The sequence below is a fragment of the Dinoponera quadriceps genome, unplaced genomic scaffold (assembly GCF_001313825.1).
Source record: "Dinoponera quadriceps isolate SergipeBrazil2010 unplaced genomic scaffold, ASM131382v1 scaffold707, whole genome shotgun sequence".
NCBI classification, from domain to species: Eukaryota; Metazoa; Arthropoda; class Insecta; order Hymenoptera; family Formicidae; genus Dinoponera; species Dinoponera quadriceps.
The window spans coordinates 2,210,908-2,230,489 of record NW_014555450.1 but is presented as its reverse complement, the minus strand read 5'-3'; the positions used below and the strand labels follow the sequence as shown (position 1 = coordinate 2,230,489).

General features: G+C 47.4%; 1 protein-coding gene across 15 annotated transcripts in view; it reads left to right on the top strand.

Moving 5' to 3' along the window:
* The window catches only part of LOC106744253 (forkhead box protein P1), a 288,763-nt gene that overhangs the window by 127,657 nt on the left and 141,524 nt on the right, over positions 1 to 19,582 (top strand). Inside the window, exon 1 of one of the 15 annotated variants that reach the window (XM_014618863.1) lies at positions 12,966 to 13,025. The exons of the other annotated variants lie outside the window; for them this stretch is intronic. The gene's annotated coding sequence lies outside the window, so the exon portion shown is untranslated. Of the gene's footprint in view, positions 1 to 12,965; positions 13,026 to 19,582 lie in introns of those variants that run through there. 15 annotated transcript variants of the gene reach the window in all.

Sequence of the window (19,582 nt, the reverse complement as noted above, 5' to 3'; positions counted from 1 at the left end):
ACAACAGCCGACGAATGAGACAATTTGTAGCTTCCCGTCTTCGACGTCGGCGGTATCCGCCGACGGCCGGCCGCCGGTAGCACTTTTAAAGCTGCGCCCGAGGAGAGCGTTCGAGGAGGTCAGTATTTGTTCGTTGCCGGCAGGGTTGTTGGCATCGCGGCCGAGGGGTTTGCCGGCGAGGGAAGGGGGGAGGCGCAGCTCGAAGGAGCTAGTGGCGCGGAATAACGGTAAGTCTAGTGTTTATTTGATGGCCCGTAATCACGCTATTTTGTCATCAACGGTAGGCCTCCTTCCGCGATGTATACCGACGTAGGGGCCGCCGGCTCCGCACTTACACTCGCCCTAACTCACCCCCCGGCCGGCCCCCCGCCGCCCGCCGAGGCCCGCTCGAGAAGGAGGAACTAATTCGAAGCCGTTGCCGCGCGCATCTTACTTCCGGTATAATTCTAAAACGCAGCGAGGCGTAGCCGCCGCGAGCGCCGGTCGAAGTGCACGTACGCAAGGTGCACGGCCGCCGCAATCGCAGAGAGATCCCTGATACTCCGACACGTTCCCATTGTTCTTCCGACTCGGCCATCGCTCGTGTGATACGCGTACGCGCGCACGCACACACGACCGAGCGCGTGGCTCGCGGTCGTTGCGGTGAGAGGCTACAAATTCTCCCGCGGGCTCGCTCTCCGAAAACTTCGAGAAGTTCGCCCGTTTTGCAACGTTGTCGCTGACACACTCTCACTCGCGAGCGATCGACGTCGCGTCTAAGCGGTCACTTTTCATTCCACATCCGTGTGAACGCGAATAAATTAATTAAAAAGGAAAAATTCACTCTTCTCGTTTTGTAATGCGACATCTCTAATTTTTTCATTTCTGTGATAACTTTATTGCTAATAAAGTGAAAACGTTTCACGCAATAGCAAATGCGAACGATACAATCCGAGGAAGTCGTATTCACAAGATTTGTGGGTATAATGCACGCAAAATAGGGGAGAAAAAGGTAACCAAGATTTCTCCAAGAATTTCGGAGAATTTGTCCACGTACTATGTCCTTTCCTTCGTTCCGCTATGACATCGCTAATCATCACTATTTTACAACTTACTGACAAACATATGTCCTTCTCACAACGCCACGTGCGAACAATACATTCGTAGAAAATTGTATTCGCGGGACCCATGCGCGCATAGTGCGTACAATAAAAGTAAAATAAAACATGCGAATTTTCGCACATTTTTCACATCCGTCAATTTCGAAAGCTGGTCCGTTCCATACATACGCTGTCCTCTTCCTCGTCGCGCGCTATAACGTGCGCCAATTTTCTCACCTCCATTACAACGCTGCTGTTAATAAGTGAAAACGCTTCGGCACGCAACGGCACGCGCGAAAACGACACACTTCGAGGAAATTGCGTTCGCGAGATCCGGATGCGTGCGAGAGATGCGTGCAATTAAAAATGCGCAGATTAAACGAGATCCGCGTCACTGTTTAGTGCGTCGCGACTGCCGCGCGTGTGTGTGTGTGTGTAATCCCAGCGAGTTTTCGCACACTGGACGGCCGGCGAAAACCGATACAGCGCGGCGGCGTCTCGGCGTGTGTACAGCGCGCGTAATAACGGTGCAACGCCTCTGAATCATCGGCAAGCGGCGCACCCACTCTTACACACTCGCGTCCCGTATTTTGTTGCGTCTTCTACACGCGCTGGCTAGCGTTTATTGCATTTCTGATGCGCATAAGGCATTACGGTATCGCCCGCGACCACACGCGGACGTTTTTCGCACAATGAGGACACACACGCGCGGCGCAAATAAAGCCGATTGGCGGCACCGCGTAATAACGGCGGAATAGGAAGCGTTTAACGGTTGTACCACCGCGCAAACGCGGTCAACTGTATTTGAGAGCTGTAATCGAGCCGAAATTTTGACGCTTTTAAGGATAGTTTGCGCTCACTTGACCCGATAGGCTGATAAAAATCTATTTTGTTGATAATACACACTTGTTAATTTCTCTTTTCAAACTTTAATTCTACAGATTTCATTTTAATGCTATTTCGAGGATACGAATTCTCATAATATTTCGATTAATTAAATTTGTATGATCGTTGAAAAAAACTTATTTCGGCGTCGCATGAAGTGAAAAGGAAAATTTAATACATTCAAATTGAATCATTAAAATTGAATCTGCCGTACTATCTTACCTCCTACTGTGTCGTAGAATTAAAAGTTTTACGTAGGGCCAAAATTTCGAGACGTTTCATCTTAAACGGGGAAACCTCCTCCCAGGACACGCGAGGAAACCGTTCGCATCCGCTATTCGCGCAGTGGGGATTTACCTGTCACCGAAAAATACCAGTGATACCGCATTGTGCGGGAAAGGGGATGGGGTTACGCAAGATACAGGAAATGACGGCCGCGCGAGTGAGTACGCGGTATTATATACTTATGAGAAACCGCGCGCGCGCGCGCGCGTTATCGCGAAACGCGAAGAGACTGATGAATGGTTAATGTTACTCTCTCGGTGACTCTAATGATATTCATTGGGAGAAACACAATCCCGCTTGATTAATCCCTCGGAGCGTCGCGTGCGAGGTTTTAATATGCCATTTTTCGACGGGCGCTTCTAAGCGCTGCACGCCGCGTCGCAACATGCAAATAGACCCGTTGTCGTGCGTGGGCGTCGCATTGGGATGCGAATTCCAGATCCGATGCGCTTATCGCCCGCGGCATCGACTCGCTAAGCGAACGCTAGTCGCGGTAATTTCACAGAGGGAGAGAGAGAGAGAGAGAGAGAGAAACGGAGAAGAAGGAGGGAGGGAGGGAAGAGAGAGAGAGAGAGAGAGAGAGGTCAGTTTGTCAGGAAGTGCACGACTGACGTCGTATCGCGGCCGCTTGGCCTAATGGAGCTCTCCGTGTAACAGCTCGTTGAAAGCTTAACACGCATAAGCGACTAATCCCCGTGTCCCGACGGTTTCTCGATGGAACGCGTCGATTACCTACCCCTTGTCGATTAGGATACCGCAAATCCGTTGATAGCTACTGCGATCACCGGCCGGCTTATTCCCCGATTGCCCCGGTTGCTCGATGCATCCGGCGCCGCGATGCAAACAACATCCGCGAGATACATTTTTATTGATGTTTTTCCCCGGCTACGTCGAAATATCGCACATATTTGGACACCATCAGCCCGGCTCAATGGTGTAAAATCGAAAACAAGAAACTATAATATGATATTTGCGTGAGTAGCACACAGAGCATGGGCAACAATATTTTGAAGTTACACCGGCGATCCACTAACGCGAAAAATTCGCGAACGGGAGTCCGCGTGTCGGAAATGAAAGTGATCGAACGGATCCGTAAAATTGTGCAGACGCGTGTGCTCGAAAAGACATATGCACGTGTATGTGTCCTCTCCGCAGAAGGTAAAAAAATAACTAATACCTGGATGCATATTTAATTCCGGATATATATTCTTGTTCTTTTAGTCTCTCAATGAATATTTAAACTTTCAATGTAGAATATATGTTGGGAAAAGGGGGAAAGGTGAGGAAAATAACACGTTCTCGAGAAATTTAAACAAAATTCTAATTTACTTATCAATTTTTCAACTTATGCAGATGACGGGCAATACTTGAGAAACTCAGGAAATAAATGAATTATTATTTTTACGTCACTATGAAAATAAGGAAAAATAAAGGTTGTCATTTACCTCCTTTTTCCTAGACGCGACGCACGAGGATCTCGCGGCCGATCCACGGATTGTTTAAAATAGATTTTTTCACCGGCTGTGTGATGGTTAGAGGGAAGGCCGAGGCAGCGTCACGCAGCAGTATTGGACACGACAGTGAACGGTTGAATTTTGAAATAAAATTTGATTGTACATACGGACGACGCGTTTGCGGTATGAGCCCGTCGACGACAACAATGAGGAAAAGCCTCGCTCGAGATTTATATCGAGAATCGCGCACTTCTCAAGCGGTTCGACTTTTGTACTATTTATCTCACATCGTTCGAGAGGTAAATACTCGTTTACTGTAACGTGATGAGCCGCGACAACGTTTCACTTGATTACTCTTGAGGTTTTCATACAGTGGCAATTCTTAATAATATATACACATACATTTCATGTTTAAAGTTTAAATATTCGTAGAGGGAGAAAATGTTGTAGTAAAAATTGAACTACGAAAGTTTGTAATGCCGGATTACACCGGAATTATTACCGAAATTACGATGTGTGTTGTAATTTTGAGCGACGTGTACACATGATACACATCACTAAAGATTACGACGCACATCACAATTTCAGTCATAATTCCGGCACGGTCCAGCATTACGGTAATTTTGCGGTAATTTTTACTACAACATTTTCTCCGCACACCGAAAGGCTACAAGAGCGGCGAAAATTAGCTGCGTGTCCAGGCATCGGTACTTTTTAAGTTTAATTCGCGACTTCGTGAATTGAAGGGACGAGTAGAATATCCGAGCCGACGCTCGAATTCCTTGACAATCTACTGCAACGGGCGGGGTCGCGGAACTCTTTCCGCAAAAAGAAAACCGCCGACGATCCTTCAGCAACCCCTTCCCAAGGGAGGTCGTCGGCCACGCTAATCGAACTCTTCCTCAAAATAATAGCAGGCCCCGCGCGCCGCCCCTCGCGTATAACGCGAATCTCGCGAGTAGTGCCTGGCCCGGTCCTGACTGCCTCATTACCCGCTTTTAATGAAACTCTTTTCTCCGGGCGGACCCGGGCTAAGCGCCATTGCCAAACCTCGTTTAGGCGATACGGATCAGCGTGCCTGCGAGCTCCTACCGGCGAAGACTATAAAGCCTCACCGTCCCGACGGCTCCGTTCCATGGACGAGTTCCGGCATCGAAGTTTCGCGCAAGTTTGCCGAGCCGAGGCGAACGTCTCTCTTTCCGCGGCGCGCTGAGCACGGAGCGGCCAGGGGAAGAAAGGAGGTTCATCGAGGGGAGGGGGCGACTGAAAGAGGAGTCGAACGCGTCTGACACGACGCTCGAGTGTTACGATCCTCTCCTAAGCGCCCTCCTCACCCCCGATCCCATCCTTCAGACCCTCTTCCGACAGTCTTCGGCTCTCACCTGCAACCCTTCACGGGAAAGGGGTATGCGCTTTGAAGCAAGTTTCGGCAATTATTATGATCCGCTCTATACTCACAACTCGTCGCGCGCTGCTTTCGCGTGCGTTCGTTGCAAGACACGCGTGTGCGTGAGGGAGGGACGCACGCGAGGATCCGAAGAACGAGTTCGATCGTCCGCTCGGTTTGCCGCTCAGACAAACGCTATGTGTAAGTGCGTTTATACGTGAGCCGGCAAGGCTCGGCGCATCGAACGCTCGACGATAACGTGTTTACGCGGTCGAGATGAGCCGAAATTTTCGCTCTACGTTAAGCTTGGAATTTTACAACACAGTAGGAATTAAAATAGAAATATAGGTTCAATTCTAATTCTAAAGACATAATTCACCTCTACATTGAGAGGAAAAATATTTAAAAAATAAAAAACATTTATTCGATGAGTATTATTAATATAATTCGCGCGTCCGCTGCGAATATCGGAGGTTTAAATTCTTTTGCTTAAATATATAGAACAAACAATTGATTTTTCACGAAGGGATTTAAGAAAATGTATATTTTCGCGATATTCGACGGAGCGTATTCGCGACGGTGAAAATTCGCGGTCGGTTCGCGGCGCCGAGCGCGAGCGTTTCGCGCCATCCCTTTAAGTCTAGCCGGTTCCTTCTTCAATAACTCATTCCACGTCTTGCTTGCTAGCTCCGGAAGGTGCGGGACGTGCCAGAAGACAACTCCACCCCGCGCTGTCCACTGTCTACGGGAGAGTCCTCCCCCGAGTACCGAAACCGCAGTACAACGAGCTTGGCGAGTTGTACGGGCAGGGGTTGAACGTTGAAGAAAGAGAGAGAGAGAGAGAGAGGGAGAGGGTGGCAGTCACCCTCCCACAGTAACCAAAATTTATATACAAAGTATCTTTGCTGACCAGTTGCCGTTGGCGAATAAGTAAAACAGTAAACCGTGCGCGCGCGCGTGGCCGAGTACGTTGAAGAGGGTAGCGGGAGAGGGGAGGGAGGGAGGATGGAGTGGCTGCGGTTTCACCTCGTAAATTTGTCCCTAGGAATGCGTGGCATTTTTCTCGACCCTCCTTACGCACTGCCCCGCGCGGCCATTCTTTCGCCGCCCTTGCGACGTTTCCAGTCTCGGCGCTGTTGGATGCGATCATCCCTCTTTAAGGGATATATTCCATTATCGCTCGATAAATTCTTGACTTGGCATTAAATTGCCCGCGCGATAAATGGACGCCGTTCGAACACTCGGTGAGTCCGAAATCTGCGCGTCCGCTGCGAATATCGAGACTTTCGATTTGACTCGCGTGTTTCGTTACGCGTATAGCGTGTAAAAGTGGCACGAGTGTGACGATTCTTGGGAGAATATGGGCAGATTTCCCTGGTAAACTTGGCTGTATTATTACATCGAAGGTAAAAGACTGAAAGATACTTCAGTCTTTGTATCGGGATACGCGTGACCTTTCGATTCTCTAACGCAGAAGTGTAATTAGCCGGCGCAGTTGACCGGAACGTAATAATGTGAGCGCGAATTTGCAACGTGCATTAATTGACGCTGTGAGAAGGTGAAACGTTCGCGATTTATCGAGGAAAGAAGATAAAATCTTTCAAACGCCCGGCCGGTATGTGCTGGACGAAGTGCATCTAGAAAACCGGCTCTCCATAGTTTGACCTTCCGTTCCCGTTATCTGTATTTTTATATTACTTCCTTTTTACAAGACGCGCGACACGATATATGTCGCGATATTACGAAGTCAAGAAGTAGATGTAGAACGTACGAGTGATAAATGGCAACCTACGAGTCGCAAAATTAGAGTCGCAGTTACGCCACGAGAAATTCTAGCGCCATTGTTTCATTAATACGCAAGATACAATCGCGTGGGTTTAACCAAGTTTTCCAACATTTGCGTCAGAAATGCGTCTTTCAACGATCATACGTAGAAAAAACGTTTGTCAAGCAACTGTAACCAGAGCTGACGTCTCTTACAGATTTTCACTCGCAAAAAACAGTCATTGTTTTCCGCAGCAAAAAATCCACAAGAGAGACCTACTCTGATCAGAGTTACTCGACAAGATTTTTTTTCTCGTTATTGTTCTTCATCATTTCCATATCAGTCAACGAGCATTCCGCCTCGAGTGAGGCGGAACGCCGGTGCCGAAGGAGTTAAAATAGCTCGGCGGTGAAAGAATCGGAAAGTCACGGCGAAAAGTTTCTCCCGCCGCTGAGAGTTGCACGCAGGAGCGCGACGTGACGACGAGCGTCCGCTATCGTTCCGCGTTATTTCATTTATCGCGTCGCGGTTTACTTTTTGCACCCGCGGCGTGTATGAGATCGAGCGATATCGGATTCTTGTGATGTCCATGATTTCTTAGCGACGGACGATTCCGCCGTGAGTTATCAGGACGACGTGGGCGCGCGTGATAGAAATGAGCGACACACACACACACACACACACGCACGCACACTGCGATGCACACGGCGTCCCGATACGCGTCCGCGGCGTTTAGCCGAATCACACGGTAAATTTTGCACGCTATCGAATGGCCACGTCCCATCTTCCAGCGGGTTCGCGTACCGCACGGACGTGCGCTCGAACTCGGGGCGCGGACTATAAAACATAACGTAGGGGTTGCATCGGGTCAGATTTAATACTAGAAATGGGAGGGTGTGGCGGGCGGACTCGAGGGCTAGAAAACGGGCACAAGCGTATCGTGCGCACAGTTATTTCGGCGCGTACACTCTTCCTCAAGAACGTCCTGCCGATCGTCGAGCGACCGCCCGGAGAATCGGCCGAGTTGTCTCTCGCAGCCGACGGATCCTTGCCGATGGCGTCGCGAAACGTTATCCTTATCTGTGTTTTATAGTAGAGCGAATTAATCCGATACGATGCATCGATACCGCGATAGAGGGTAATTAATTCGGGCGGGGAGAAATTTCCCGGCTGTAACCGATTTGACTTTGCACGAGTTGTAGAATTGTCTAATTTGGTTTTACTAAATTATTTCTCACATATTTGTATATTTGTCGCTTTAATCGCTTATTTATTTTTACTCCACGTTCCCTATCCCGTATATTTAATGTTGAATCTAATTTCACGTCTGTTTCGTCTGCGATTATTTTTTATTCACCTCGCACTAAAGGATTTTTCCCTATTAAAAGATTATTATTATATTTAGAACATACCGTGGAGATCTCTGTACCACGGATAAATAAAATTCGGAAATAAACACCGAGGATACGCTTTTGACGATGGTTGTACGTACTTATGTACACCACTGCGAATGGTTCATCAGCGTATATAAGCGTTTGGTATATTTCAGTTGCATGCGGACCGCCAATGCCATCTGCTAAATGCAATAAACACGGAATCTTGCAATTCGCCGATCGACGCTAACACGCTGCACTCTTCCGTGAAGCGGGAGCTGCAGTCGTTTCTGCGACGTATCAAACAAACATTATTTAATTATAATCGATCGGATCCACCAAGCCAGAAACCATGACGTATCATTTTCTTTTTCTCTATTGTCTGGTTATTGCATTTCGGTATCATAAATACCTCGCAACAATAATAAACCAGCCGAGCGAATCGCCTGTGTTTTTGATACTTTGCAAGATACCCGCGTCGCGGTGTTTCCCCTCAGATTGAACCTCAACATAGCAACTGAGGGATTTAAGGAAGTTCCCTCTTATCCAATCAAGCAGACCTCGAAATACGCGAAATTACATGTAAGCAAGGAATAGCGCAATAATATAAGGTGAGCCAATAACTGTTATCACCTTGAATATCTTCGAAATATGCACTCAGAGAAATGACTTAGTAGCTAAATCTCATTAGCTAATTCGAATTTTACCGCCATTGCTAAAATTTCGCTATTAGAGGTGAAACGCATTCGCTGCGAAATACAACTTTGTTAGCCGCGATGTTATTACCAGACAATGGAGTTGATTAACCGCTCTTCGGTTACCGTACAACGTAGACAATGCGAGACACGAAATCGTATCGGACGTCTTCGGTAAACGTAAATTTCATTTCACCTTTATTTAGTCGTTAACAAAATATATATTTTTTTCGAAGGTAATCCAAGTGCTAATACACGGAAAATAGAATTAGCCCCCCCCTTCAGCTGAAAGCTAGAGCTGCGGCTAAATTTCAGTTGTACTATAATTAATTTCCAGCTGTGGGAGCGAATTTTTCCAGCGTGTAGCCGTTGCCTCACCCCGTGTACACATGCAGATGCCGACGTCGGCTCGCGTAAAGAAAACGCGAGGACGTAGGCGCTGCTAAAATATCGTTGCTTGCGGGTGCGGTAATGCGAAATGCAATAACGCGTAATCAACAGCTCATTGGTGGATGCGCCGTACATTTATCCCGGTAATTCCCCCGGCAGTGCCGGGAGAAAGCACATCCGTAGCGGCGCAGCGCCACGACGCTGGATGTGTGTCGTTAGTATTTAGTGTTTAGTTAACATCGGGGATGGAGAAGCCGCCAGTGTTTGTAATTGGTACAGTTTAGGAGCGACGAAAGCGATTGTGTACCTCAGAGATTTTGCCCGGGCGCGTAACTTTTGTCCGCCGGCCGGTGGCGTCGCGGCGCCGGCCCGCGAGACAGTTTCAAGTCCGCGCGGGAAAGCGGCACGCCAGATGGCGCGGGTACGTATCGCGGTCGTTACTACAATTAGATATTCGCCCCGGTCTGATCTCCAAATAATAACACCGCCCCACGCTGAAGGTCTTAGCCGGCGAGCTTTCGACCTCCTTGGCGATATTTACACCTGAAGTGTACCGAGGCACGATGTTTGCCCGCGCGAATTTGCCTCCGCGATTTTTCCGCGCGAGCGTATCCGCCGTGAGGTTATGTTTCCTCGCTCGCCGGAGACGTCGAGAAATCAGGTCGCTTCGGTGAGTACGTTCTCAGCTAATCGCTTCAATGTCAGTTGGATCGCGTCGCTCCAAAGCCGAAATCCAGACCTGCTTTTTTATCGCGGCAGGGGAGGGGGCAGAACGAAGATACGCGATCAAATGACTATTCATAGCTGTTGCATGAATGATACATACCGTACGGCTGATGACCCTGGCGATCGATAGCGAAAGACCCGATACGAGTCAGCAAGCTTTTAAAAGAAGAGCGAAATGCCAATATGTATATACATATATATATATATATCCCCTATGTATCATCGGACGATATTGAATTCTAATCTAATTTGACAATTCGAACGAAGCGGCGAGAGAAATGATTACGACTCGCCGCGATTCCCGCGGTGCAACGCGCGTTATGAGCCCGCGCGAAGGACGCGCGGGCGCGATAGGGTTTTTGTACTCGTATAACTTAGTATTCAGGGAAGCGTATACCCACTTATTCGGAGATCAGGAGCTCCCTCGAGCGAGACGACTTTAGACCGGGCACTCTTTCGCCGACAACACCCCGTATATTTCATTTTTAAACAACAAAAAAATGCTAATGCACCGCCGCGCCCGTTATCGGCTCCGCTCTGTATATGAAATAATAAATAATCGGGTAAGCCCCGGCGCCATTATTTTTACGTCGACTTTACTTCGGAGATACACATTTTCCCCGGGTTATACTTTCTACGTCGCCCGGTTTCGTTATATACGTACAGTACGTGACGTCGACTACAGCGGCGGAATTTTACTGCCGGATAACTCGTCACAATTCGCAAAACAGCCATTATCAGCATTCGCGCGCTCGCGAGACGCTGTGCCTCGCGGGAAAACTATCGGAACAGGTTTAAGTTTTCCTTTGATAAGGCCTCCCGCTTTCGATAGATAAGAATAACGATAACGCGCTCGGCCGGAGCCGATGAAAATAAGATCGACACTTTCAGCGTGCAATGCGGGGAAAATATCGGACGATTTCTCGCGATCTCTTTCGCGCGTGTGTTTGATACTCAATGCGGTGCAATTTATCTCGCGCGCGCCACGATAGAACGCTCAAAACAGGTACTTTGGAGAAAATAATTCATATGCAGATTAGCTCGAATGGGTTATATAAAACAAGCCGCGCTTCCTCATGAATCCCGTGGCGTGCGTATGATAAACATACAGGATCTTCGACCGGCAACTGTTTCGTGCACTTTTGAAATTATAGAATAATAATACGCCCCGTAACACAAGAATTCTGCATAATTCTCGCGGTATCGCGCTTGGTCTACTGCCAGCTATTCCGACATGGAATCCTAAGAACGTTGTCAGACCGCAAATAGTAAATAGCTGCCATATTAACATCCCACGTTCGCGTGGAAAATTTACAGAGTTCGCGCGCGGCCGATTACAATACACCACCGACGGTGGATTTATCTCTCCTCCGTCCTCCTCGCGATTTTAACGAATCTGTCAGCCGCGATTGACCCTGGAATACTAACGTGCATCTCTGAAACGTAGGTATTTCTCGCGAAACCCCCCTCTGTTTCTCATCCCTCCGATTTCCAATTTTCTTTTATCATTACACATCTCTTTTTCTAAGACACGCGAAGAAAAATTGCGTGAATTAAATAGACGTAATTACTTGTTTTTTTCAGCTTCTTAAATCACGTAATATTTCTATCGATTTAAGTGTATTTTAATTGTAGTAAATACATAAGTAATGTCTACTTATACGATGGATACATCATATTGTATATAACTAATTATATTTCTACTTCTAATAAACCTTACTTGATTCAAGTAAATATTATTTAAAAGGTAATATTTTTTCAGTATTTTCTTCAGTGTAGATTTAGGAGCATAGACTCAGAGGTGTGTTCTAGGGTAAGCGCACGTTAAACGCGCAAGTACGACGTTAATGCCGCGGCAAAGGAGCATACTACGGAAGAATTGGCGAAAATTTATCGTTGCGTTTGTACAGGCTTCGATGAGTTGAATATTGCTCGTGCGAGAAAAGGTCGCGGTCGAATCAGCGTCAATCAGGGCCTCGCCTTGACACCCACCGTTGTAAACCGGAACGAAAATTCAATTTGACGCCGTCGAATTCTCGCCGGAATATCAAGTTCGCCAGAGTTCGGCTTCCGACTCGGTGCAAGACACCGATAGTTGCGGCTGGCGGGAACTTTCTTTTCTCTTTCCGACTTTTTTCTCTTTTTTTTAGCACACGCTCTGCGTGTGCAAATTTAATATCCCTCCTAGCTCTTAAATCTCACGCTCGTTCGCGACCGAAATCCTCGCCGTTTCGGCTTTTAACGCGAGCGCATCGATTGTTGTGCCCATCGAATCCGTCCGTCGAACATATTGACATTAAAATTTGTTTCGGCGCTAAATCACGTACAAGCAAATTAAACAACATTTTTTATGTGCGAGTTGTCGCTTCGATGTATAACTCATATATCGCTGCAATGGTCCGCGTATAATATTTCGTAATGCACGTTATATTTCCCGACTGTTGCTTCCAAATATCTCTATGTAACTGCCGTGTTTGCAAACATTTTTTCATTTGTTCGATTGGAAGAATTTACCGGTTCGAACGCACAATTTTCAACTCGCACGTATGTTCCATACGGAGGCCTACGTACGCTGTCATTTCCTCGCCGAGAAAGGAACTTTGTGCTCGCTCATTGGAAATGTCCGATTGTAAATATCCACGAGGTTATTACGATTGCGTCAACTCCGTCACCGTAATGCATAGTTACGCAATTCTCCGGAGGCGAAATGATTTGCGATATAGAACGCGGTCCTTCCAGGGGCTTAGGCCGAGATTGAGAAGCGGCCGTGCGAAAGAATCAGGCAAATCACGGGGACCCTTCTCACCGAGAAGGGATGCTCGATCAAACAGAAATTCCCCTAAATAAAGGAGGTTATCGGACTATAAACTTGGCTGTGGATCGATAGTTGCGACGCGCTCTCTCTCTCTCTCTCTCTGCCCACCCCCTCCCCGCCCCTCTGTCACGGAACAGCGCACGATGCTCACCATTATTTTAATTTTTGCACGTACGTATTTTTTTTTATATTTTGCATTTATAATTTTCATTTTCTTTTCACTCTTATAGTCATATCTAAATTTATATATCTTTTATTTTTCAGTTAATATTTTTCTATTTTCCACTTCTATGTGTACGTGTATACATATTTCTTATTTTTGTATCTAACTTGATTCTTATGATGCAATTGTATCCTTCTAGCTCTCAGAGAGCGGAAGCTCCAGAGCTGAAATAAATGCACCTCTCTCTCTCTCTCTCTCTTTCCCTGACTTTAATCCTGAAATTTTTATTGTTTAAATAAATCATCGTCCGGCGCTGAGTGCGGAATTACGCGGGGGTATTAATGGCACGTATGTGAATTCATATTTATTTACGCAATTACCCGTCGGCCGACGCGCAAAAAATATAATTGGCCGTGTTTTACGCCTCAAAATACCGAACGCCCGACGTCAAAACATATTTACATTACGAAGCGACTTTTTATCAACAATGTCCGACAAATCGACGCGTAATTCCACGCGATCGTCTAGATCCGATTTCCGTCATTTTGCAGCCGGGCGCGTTGAAAATAATCCAACATATTTTCAGGAGCCGGCGGAACTTCTCCGCCGGTCTCGCCCGCGGCATCTTGTCGCAGATCGCGCACTGTTTAAGAACAACATCGCGATTGTTAAATAAAACGCGCGAATAGACCGGAACGTTTCTGATTTTTTGCGTAAATACTTGCACGTAACGTCGTGTGCAAATTTCAGTAGATACACGCGTATCGCGTGACTTTCAAATATTTAGTTTTGTACAATGTGTACGGGACGAAAAATTAAATAAAGCAGAAGTTATTGGAATATGAGAAAAAATAACGTACTTATTTAATATCAACGCTCATGTAGAATTTTTACAGCGAAACGGATACTTCCGCGCATTACACAACAACAAAGCACAATAATCCGGAAAATAATTCGATATTATTTCCAAGTCGCGAATGTAAACGTTTTTCGCTGCGCCGTTGCATAAAAAAAAAAACATTCGCTTCGTGCGTTTCGGCGCTTCGATTACGGGAGCGGAAATAAAACGCGCGAAGAACCTCATTATGCATTCGAAGATGGCGCCGGGTGAAGCATCATATTTAATTTTTATTGCATCAGCTATATGCATTGGTCTCCGCCAGCAGTTCGGGGACTAGAAGGGGTGGGGTGTGGAGGCTACCGTAGATATACAGCGGGGGAGTGTAAACGCGGGGTGTATGTAAATATAGCGTGATACATTGGATACTCGCTTATAAACACCCCATTTTTATTCGTGCAGCGTTTCGCCACCCGGCGAGCGGCGCCCACCCTGCCCTTCCACCCCCGCGCTCCTTAGCTGCCGGTCCGCGGAGAAAGAGAGAGGAGGAGGCAAAAAAGGAGCGAGAGAAACGCCAACCTATTATTTTTGCGTTTTTATACGACACCCTGCGCGACATCATTTCCAACATCGCGGCGTGTATTTCACCAAGATTGTGTGGGGACGTAGGACGCTGTTCGAGGAACGTACGGTATCTCCTTAACAGCCGTTCGTCTGAATTTTTTAAACGTCAATATTTTTCAAGTCGACTCGAAATATAAAAAAACACAACAGCTGTGCGTCGCTCGCGTTAATTCAATCGGACTAATCGACGTCTCGTTTGACGCACGGTTTTACGTCGTGAGATATTCGACAAATCTTGTCCGGTTAAATTCAAAACCGCCGCGACGGCGATTCTGTGGCAAAAATATTTGGATTGAATATAAATAACAGTGTCAACCAGCTCTATTTATAAAATAGGGCCGATAAGAGCCTGTGCACAGGTGATTCATTGCAATGAAACCAATAATTGTATTTTCTCTAAGCTTCGTGAACATTTTCATGAAAAACGTTATAATTGACGCGAGCAAAGTCGACAATATCAATTTGCAGCGTCTTCACAATTCTAAATTGTTTTCTCCTGAATTTATCGTGACGCTTAATTTGCATGTACGTTGCAAGCACGATATATTTTATAAAGTCGCTATAGTGCTGCATAAAGGAAAAGAAATCAGTTCTCGCGGTCGCAAAATTGGACATTATTGACGTCACGAGGCTGTTTGACGAAAAGTCGTTCTCGCGCGTGGAAATGAACGACGGACGATCAGATTGTTCAGATCGGGCCGCTGGGTCGTTCATATCGAGCGGCCTTGAGAGATGCTGTTGCCCTCGTGAACGCGCCCAGTCAGGTTCACAGTTTCCGAGAATGAGCGCCAGGTCAGAGTCGCGATGCGTCTTTTTCGCGCCGTCTGCTTTTTCGCTGAAACCCGTGCCGATCGTATTGTATCGCTCCGCGGCGGATTCCGCGCGGATCCCGTCGCCGCGTTTCTTTATCGTCTATCAATTTATTGTCGTCGAACGCGCGCGTGCACACACGGGCGTAAAAGGGAAGATTAATTGTCGCGCAACAGAGACACTTATCGGTTTTGTGACGGGCGATTGTTAATTTCTTAACGATTTTAATCCTTTTAAATGCGAAATCCGCGTAATATTTCATACGATCACACACCGGAGAGAGCAAACCGCGAGGAAATTAAAGGTTTTTAATAACCTGGTTATGAGGAAGCGTTACTAATGAAATAATCAACTGCATATTTAATACGATAAATTCGGTTTTATACGTGATCCGCGGTTTAAAGTTTATCGACATGTGCATATAACATACTCCGGATTTTTATACACCGGTATCTCCCGCGGCGAGTATTATCTCAACAGCGGAGGGAAAAAAGGCCAATGGCGGAATTATATATTTAAAATAAAATTATTTATAACTTTCGCAAACTCAGGTGACTAAATTCCCCTTGCGATTAAATTATCGAAGAGATCGCGAATTTGCCTTTTTCATCCTCTTCATTCCTTTCCCGTTTTTTAATCGCGAAAGGTGTAGACGCAGCCACAGTATCGCCACTATTGTGAAATACTGATCTATTGAAGAATATTGTAAAAGAAGAAATGACGCACCTTGAGAAGAAGTTATTCATCAGAAAATGGAATTATTTTGTATTTATCTAAAAAAAAAAAAAAATGAGAGATGAATATCGAATCGCTTACAGTTACTTTTTTTCTCCTCTCCAAAGATAGATTTTCTGTATGTAAAAAGTTCTTTTCACCGAGTTTCAGAATTTTGGCGAAAAAATTTTACTTTCCGACCACTGTGCGCCGGCCTCGCGCCCGTTATCGATCCTGACTTCGGAAATTCGACACCCACGCGCGTAGGTCGCACGTGTTAATGTTATTTACGCCGTGATGTTATTTATGCGCGCCGACTCGTGTTTGAACAAGTGTGCCACGATGACGACAACGCCCCGTCGAAATTGGGAAAAAGTGTTTGTCAGCAAACGAACGCGCCAACGATCACAAATAATTTTAAGCCGGCTAATGGTAAGGACGCCAATCAGCAAACTGCGCGCGGCGCGAGCATATTCCCTCTCTCTCTTTCCTCCGCTCGCACGGTCGAAATTCGCGACCGGCGATCTAACGCGCTTATTAATTCGTCGCGCCTTAAGCGATGAGCAAACATCGACAAGACCGTCCGCGGGAACCCGTCGGGAAATGCGTCGTATATGGTGAGAGAGAGAGAGAGAGAGAGAGAGAAAACGCGACAAAGTTGGACGAAATTTCGGATTTTGATCACGAGGCGTCGAGGCGGCCGCCGACTCGTGTAATCGCGCGGCGCGTTAAACCGCGATAAGCTTCGTCTCGCTTCGCCTCACCGCAATCGTTCATCCGCGTAATTAGCTCATTAGTTCGTCCAACTTGATCGATGGTATTAGAAATTGATGAACTTTCACGCGTAATTGTTGGTTAAATGTCGGAATTAAGGTGGAGCGCTGTGGGAATCGCGAGGAACGCGAGAAGCGCGCGCATATCTTACGCTTCACGCCCGATCGGTCTCACGATCGTAGTATAAACAATTCGCGACCTGTTTGATAAATTAAGGCTAAACTGGACCCGAGTCCGGCTGGCTCGTTACCCGACGGACTGGTTTATCGCATCTTAATTTCAATGCTGATTGCCACCGGTTGAAACGTATGCAACGTTGTTTCGATACACGTGTCGGCGGCGCGTGTGGACGCACTTCGTTTTTCAGATACGCCGATATGTAGTCAGGTGACTAACGCAGTGGTCGTCAACCGGTATATCGGTAGCGAGGCTCGATGTGCAACACACAAGTTCATTGTTCCCCGAACGTTCGCGCGCACCGAGTCTCTCTCGGTCTATTCAGGTCTCGGACTAATACTGTACAAACACTGATTTCTTTTCATTCCGACGGTGCGTCATTATCCCTCTTACGCGCCTTAATCGGGCGGCGCGTTGTGTCGCAGTTCTGAGGATTCGAAAGGCGCCTACTAGACGAGTTTCGTGGCTACATGTAAAACGTCAGAGAGCAAGAAAATTTGCATACCGCACGTGGCGAAATTTTTTTATTGCACCTCGACCTGCGGCCGGATTAAGGACACTCGGGTCTAAGTGAGCGAGCGAGCTAGCTTCGTTCCGCGACCGGAACGTCAGGTAAATTCTCCCGCGCTTCCGCCGGTGACATCACTGTGTAAAGCACCTGCGAAGCTTATCTACGCTCATGGCCATGGGCGTCGCTTATATCACCACTCGCTTTGTACTACCCGCCAGAGAAAGTGGTAATCCGCGTTAAACGCGTCCGCGAGCTAAGGACGAAGGTGCTCTCTTCTCTTTCTCTCACCGGTCTTTCCCCCTCCCCCCTTCCCCCCCTCCTCTTTTGTTTCACCACCGCGAGGTAAATAAAAAGGAAACGGTAGGAGGGTCGGCGAGACCGAAGGGCGCTGTTTATTAAAGGGCATTAATCTGCGAATCTGTACCGGGTGTCCGCTTTAACTCTCTTTCTCTTGCTCGCTCGCTCGTTCGCGCGGCGAAACGATATTACTTAGCGCGTTTCCGTGATGCTCGCTTAAATTGCGTTTTGTAATTAGCCAAGAGGCAGCACGCCCGTTGTGCCCACGGTTTCCCCCCTGGCGGTTCCTTCCCCTCGCGTCCCTCCAACTTTAACGTACGGGTCCTCGCGCTCGGTCCTTTCTCGCTCTTTCCTCGTCCCACCGCTCGTTTCGAGTCTTCCTCCTCGAGAACCAACCGCAAGATTCATAATTGCATTTGTTGAATTTTACGCTGTGTACTCGGGACACGTGTACTTATCCGCGTGAAAGACCACGGACGGTCTTATGAGCACAGCGCGAAGTGCTAAAGTTCATTTTGCGGCGCACTCGCGTTGAGATGTCCATTCCTAGCGCCAAATTATTGCACGGTTCGTTAATATAATTTTTTCCCCACCGATTTGCGTGCATTTCATCGAGATTGGCGCAAGTTTAACCGATGAGTAATAAGACGCGCGGGAAGATTGGAAAAATTCGAGAAATTTCGACGAATTTGAGGTCTTTAATGCGATCGTCGCGTCGAAATGGCAGAAAAATTGCGATTTGTTCGCATCGGCGGGTTAAATTTGAAATTGTTCGAAACTCGTTTTATTCCTGTGTCAGAAATCAAATCGGCGTCTTCGCAGATATTTGATCCGGACACGGGAAATCAATACGGCGCAATCGCGCAACGCAGGAAAAAAACAATCGGGACCGTTCGTTAATTGTCGGAGCGAGCGGGCGCTCCGACAATACGGGCCGAGAAAACGCGTTTCTAAGGAGCGCGATATGAGGAGTAATTCCACACAGTCGCCATTGAAATAATACGTTTCGCGCGCGCCGCGAGCGTTCTATCTTCGGTGCGGATATATTACGTGTTGTTTGCATTATACACAGCGCCGCTCTAGAAAGTAAACGCGAATGCGGGGAATCCACGCATATTGCAACTTTATGCCCGCGAAGTGGATGCTAAGAATACCTCGCGTGTTGCACAGCGCGCGTTATAGGAAACGCGACGAACAGAGCCGAGAGAGCCCACGTTGTACTCCTCCCTCCTCCCTCATCGGCGGGATCCACGGTGTAATTTTAACGCGATTACACGCCGCTTACATCGCTCGTCCATCTGCGTCTACCGGGCGCAAATTCGCAATAACAAACGGGGCGGCACGCGTTGTAACGACCGTAACTCCGCGTTATCGTGCGAGGCGTTATCGACGTTAATCTTATTTTCGAGCGGTGACTCATGTGCGAGAATGTGCGAATGTTACGGAGTGGCGTCTGACGCAACGGCGGGCCATCGCCACGAGGATCGCGATCACGGTGTCGTCAGCTGTTCCGTTGGGCGTCTTCACACGCGTGTCGTAGCGCGTGTCGGTCCTACCAGTTATTAGTGTTAGAATCTGCGTACAGCTGGGGAGGCAGAGGCAAAACAGACCGGAAAAAGCACAGAGGAACCAGAACGGTCTCGACTTGGTCGCGGCTCTTCTCCTCCCGTCTCCTCTCTTTCGCGCGCACACACGCGGAGGCGGCGGCCGTCCGCGCGGCTCGTTCTCGCTCTCGGCAAAACTTAACAAAACAATTTGCTCCAAAGCAAACAACGGCATCCGGTTTACTTGTGAATAAACAACATATTTATTTTTAGAGG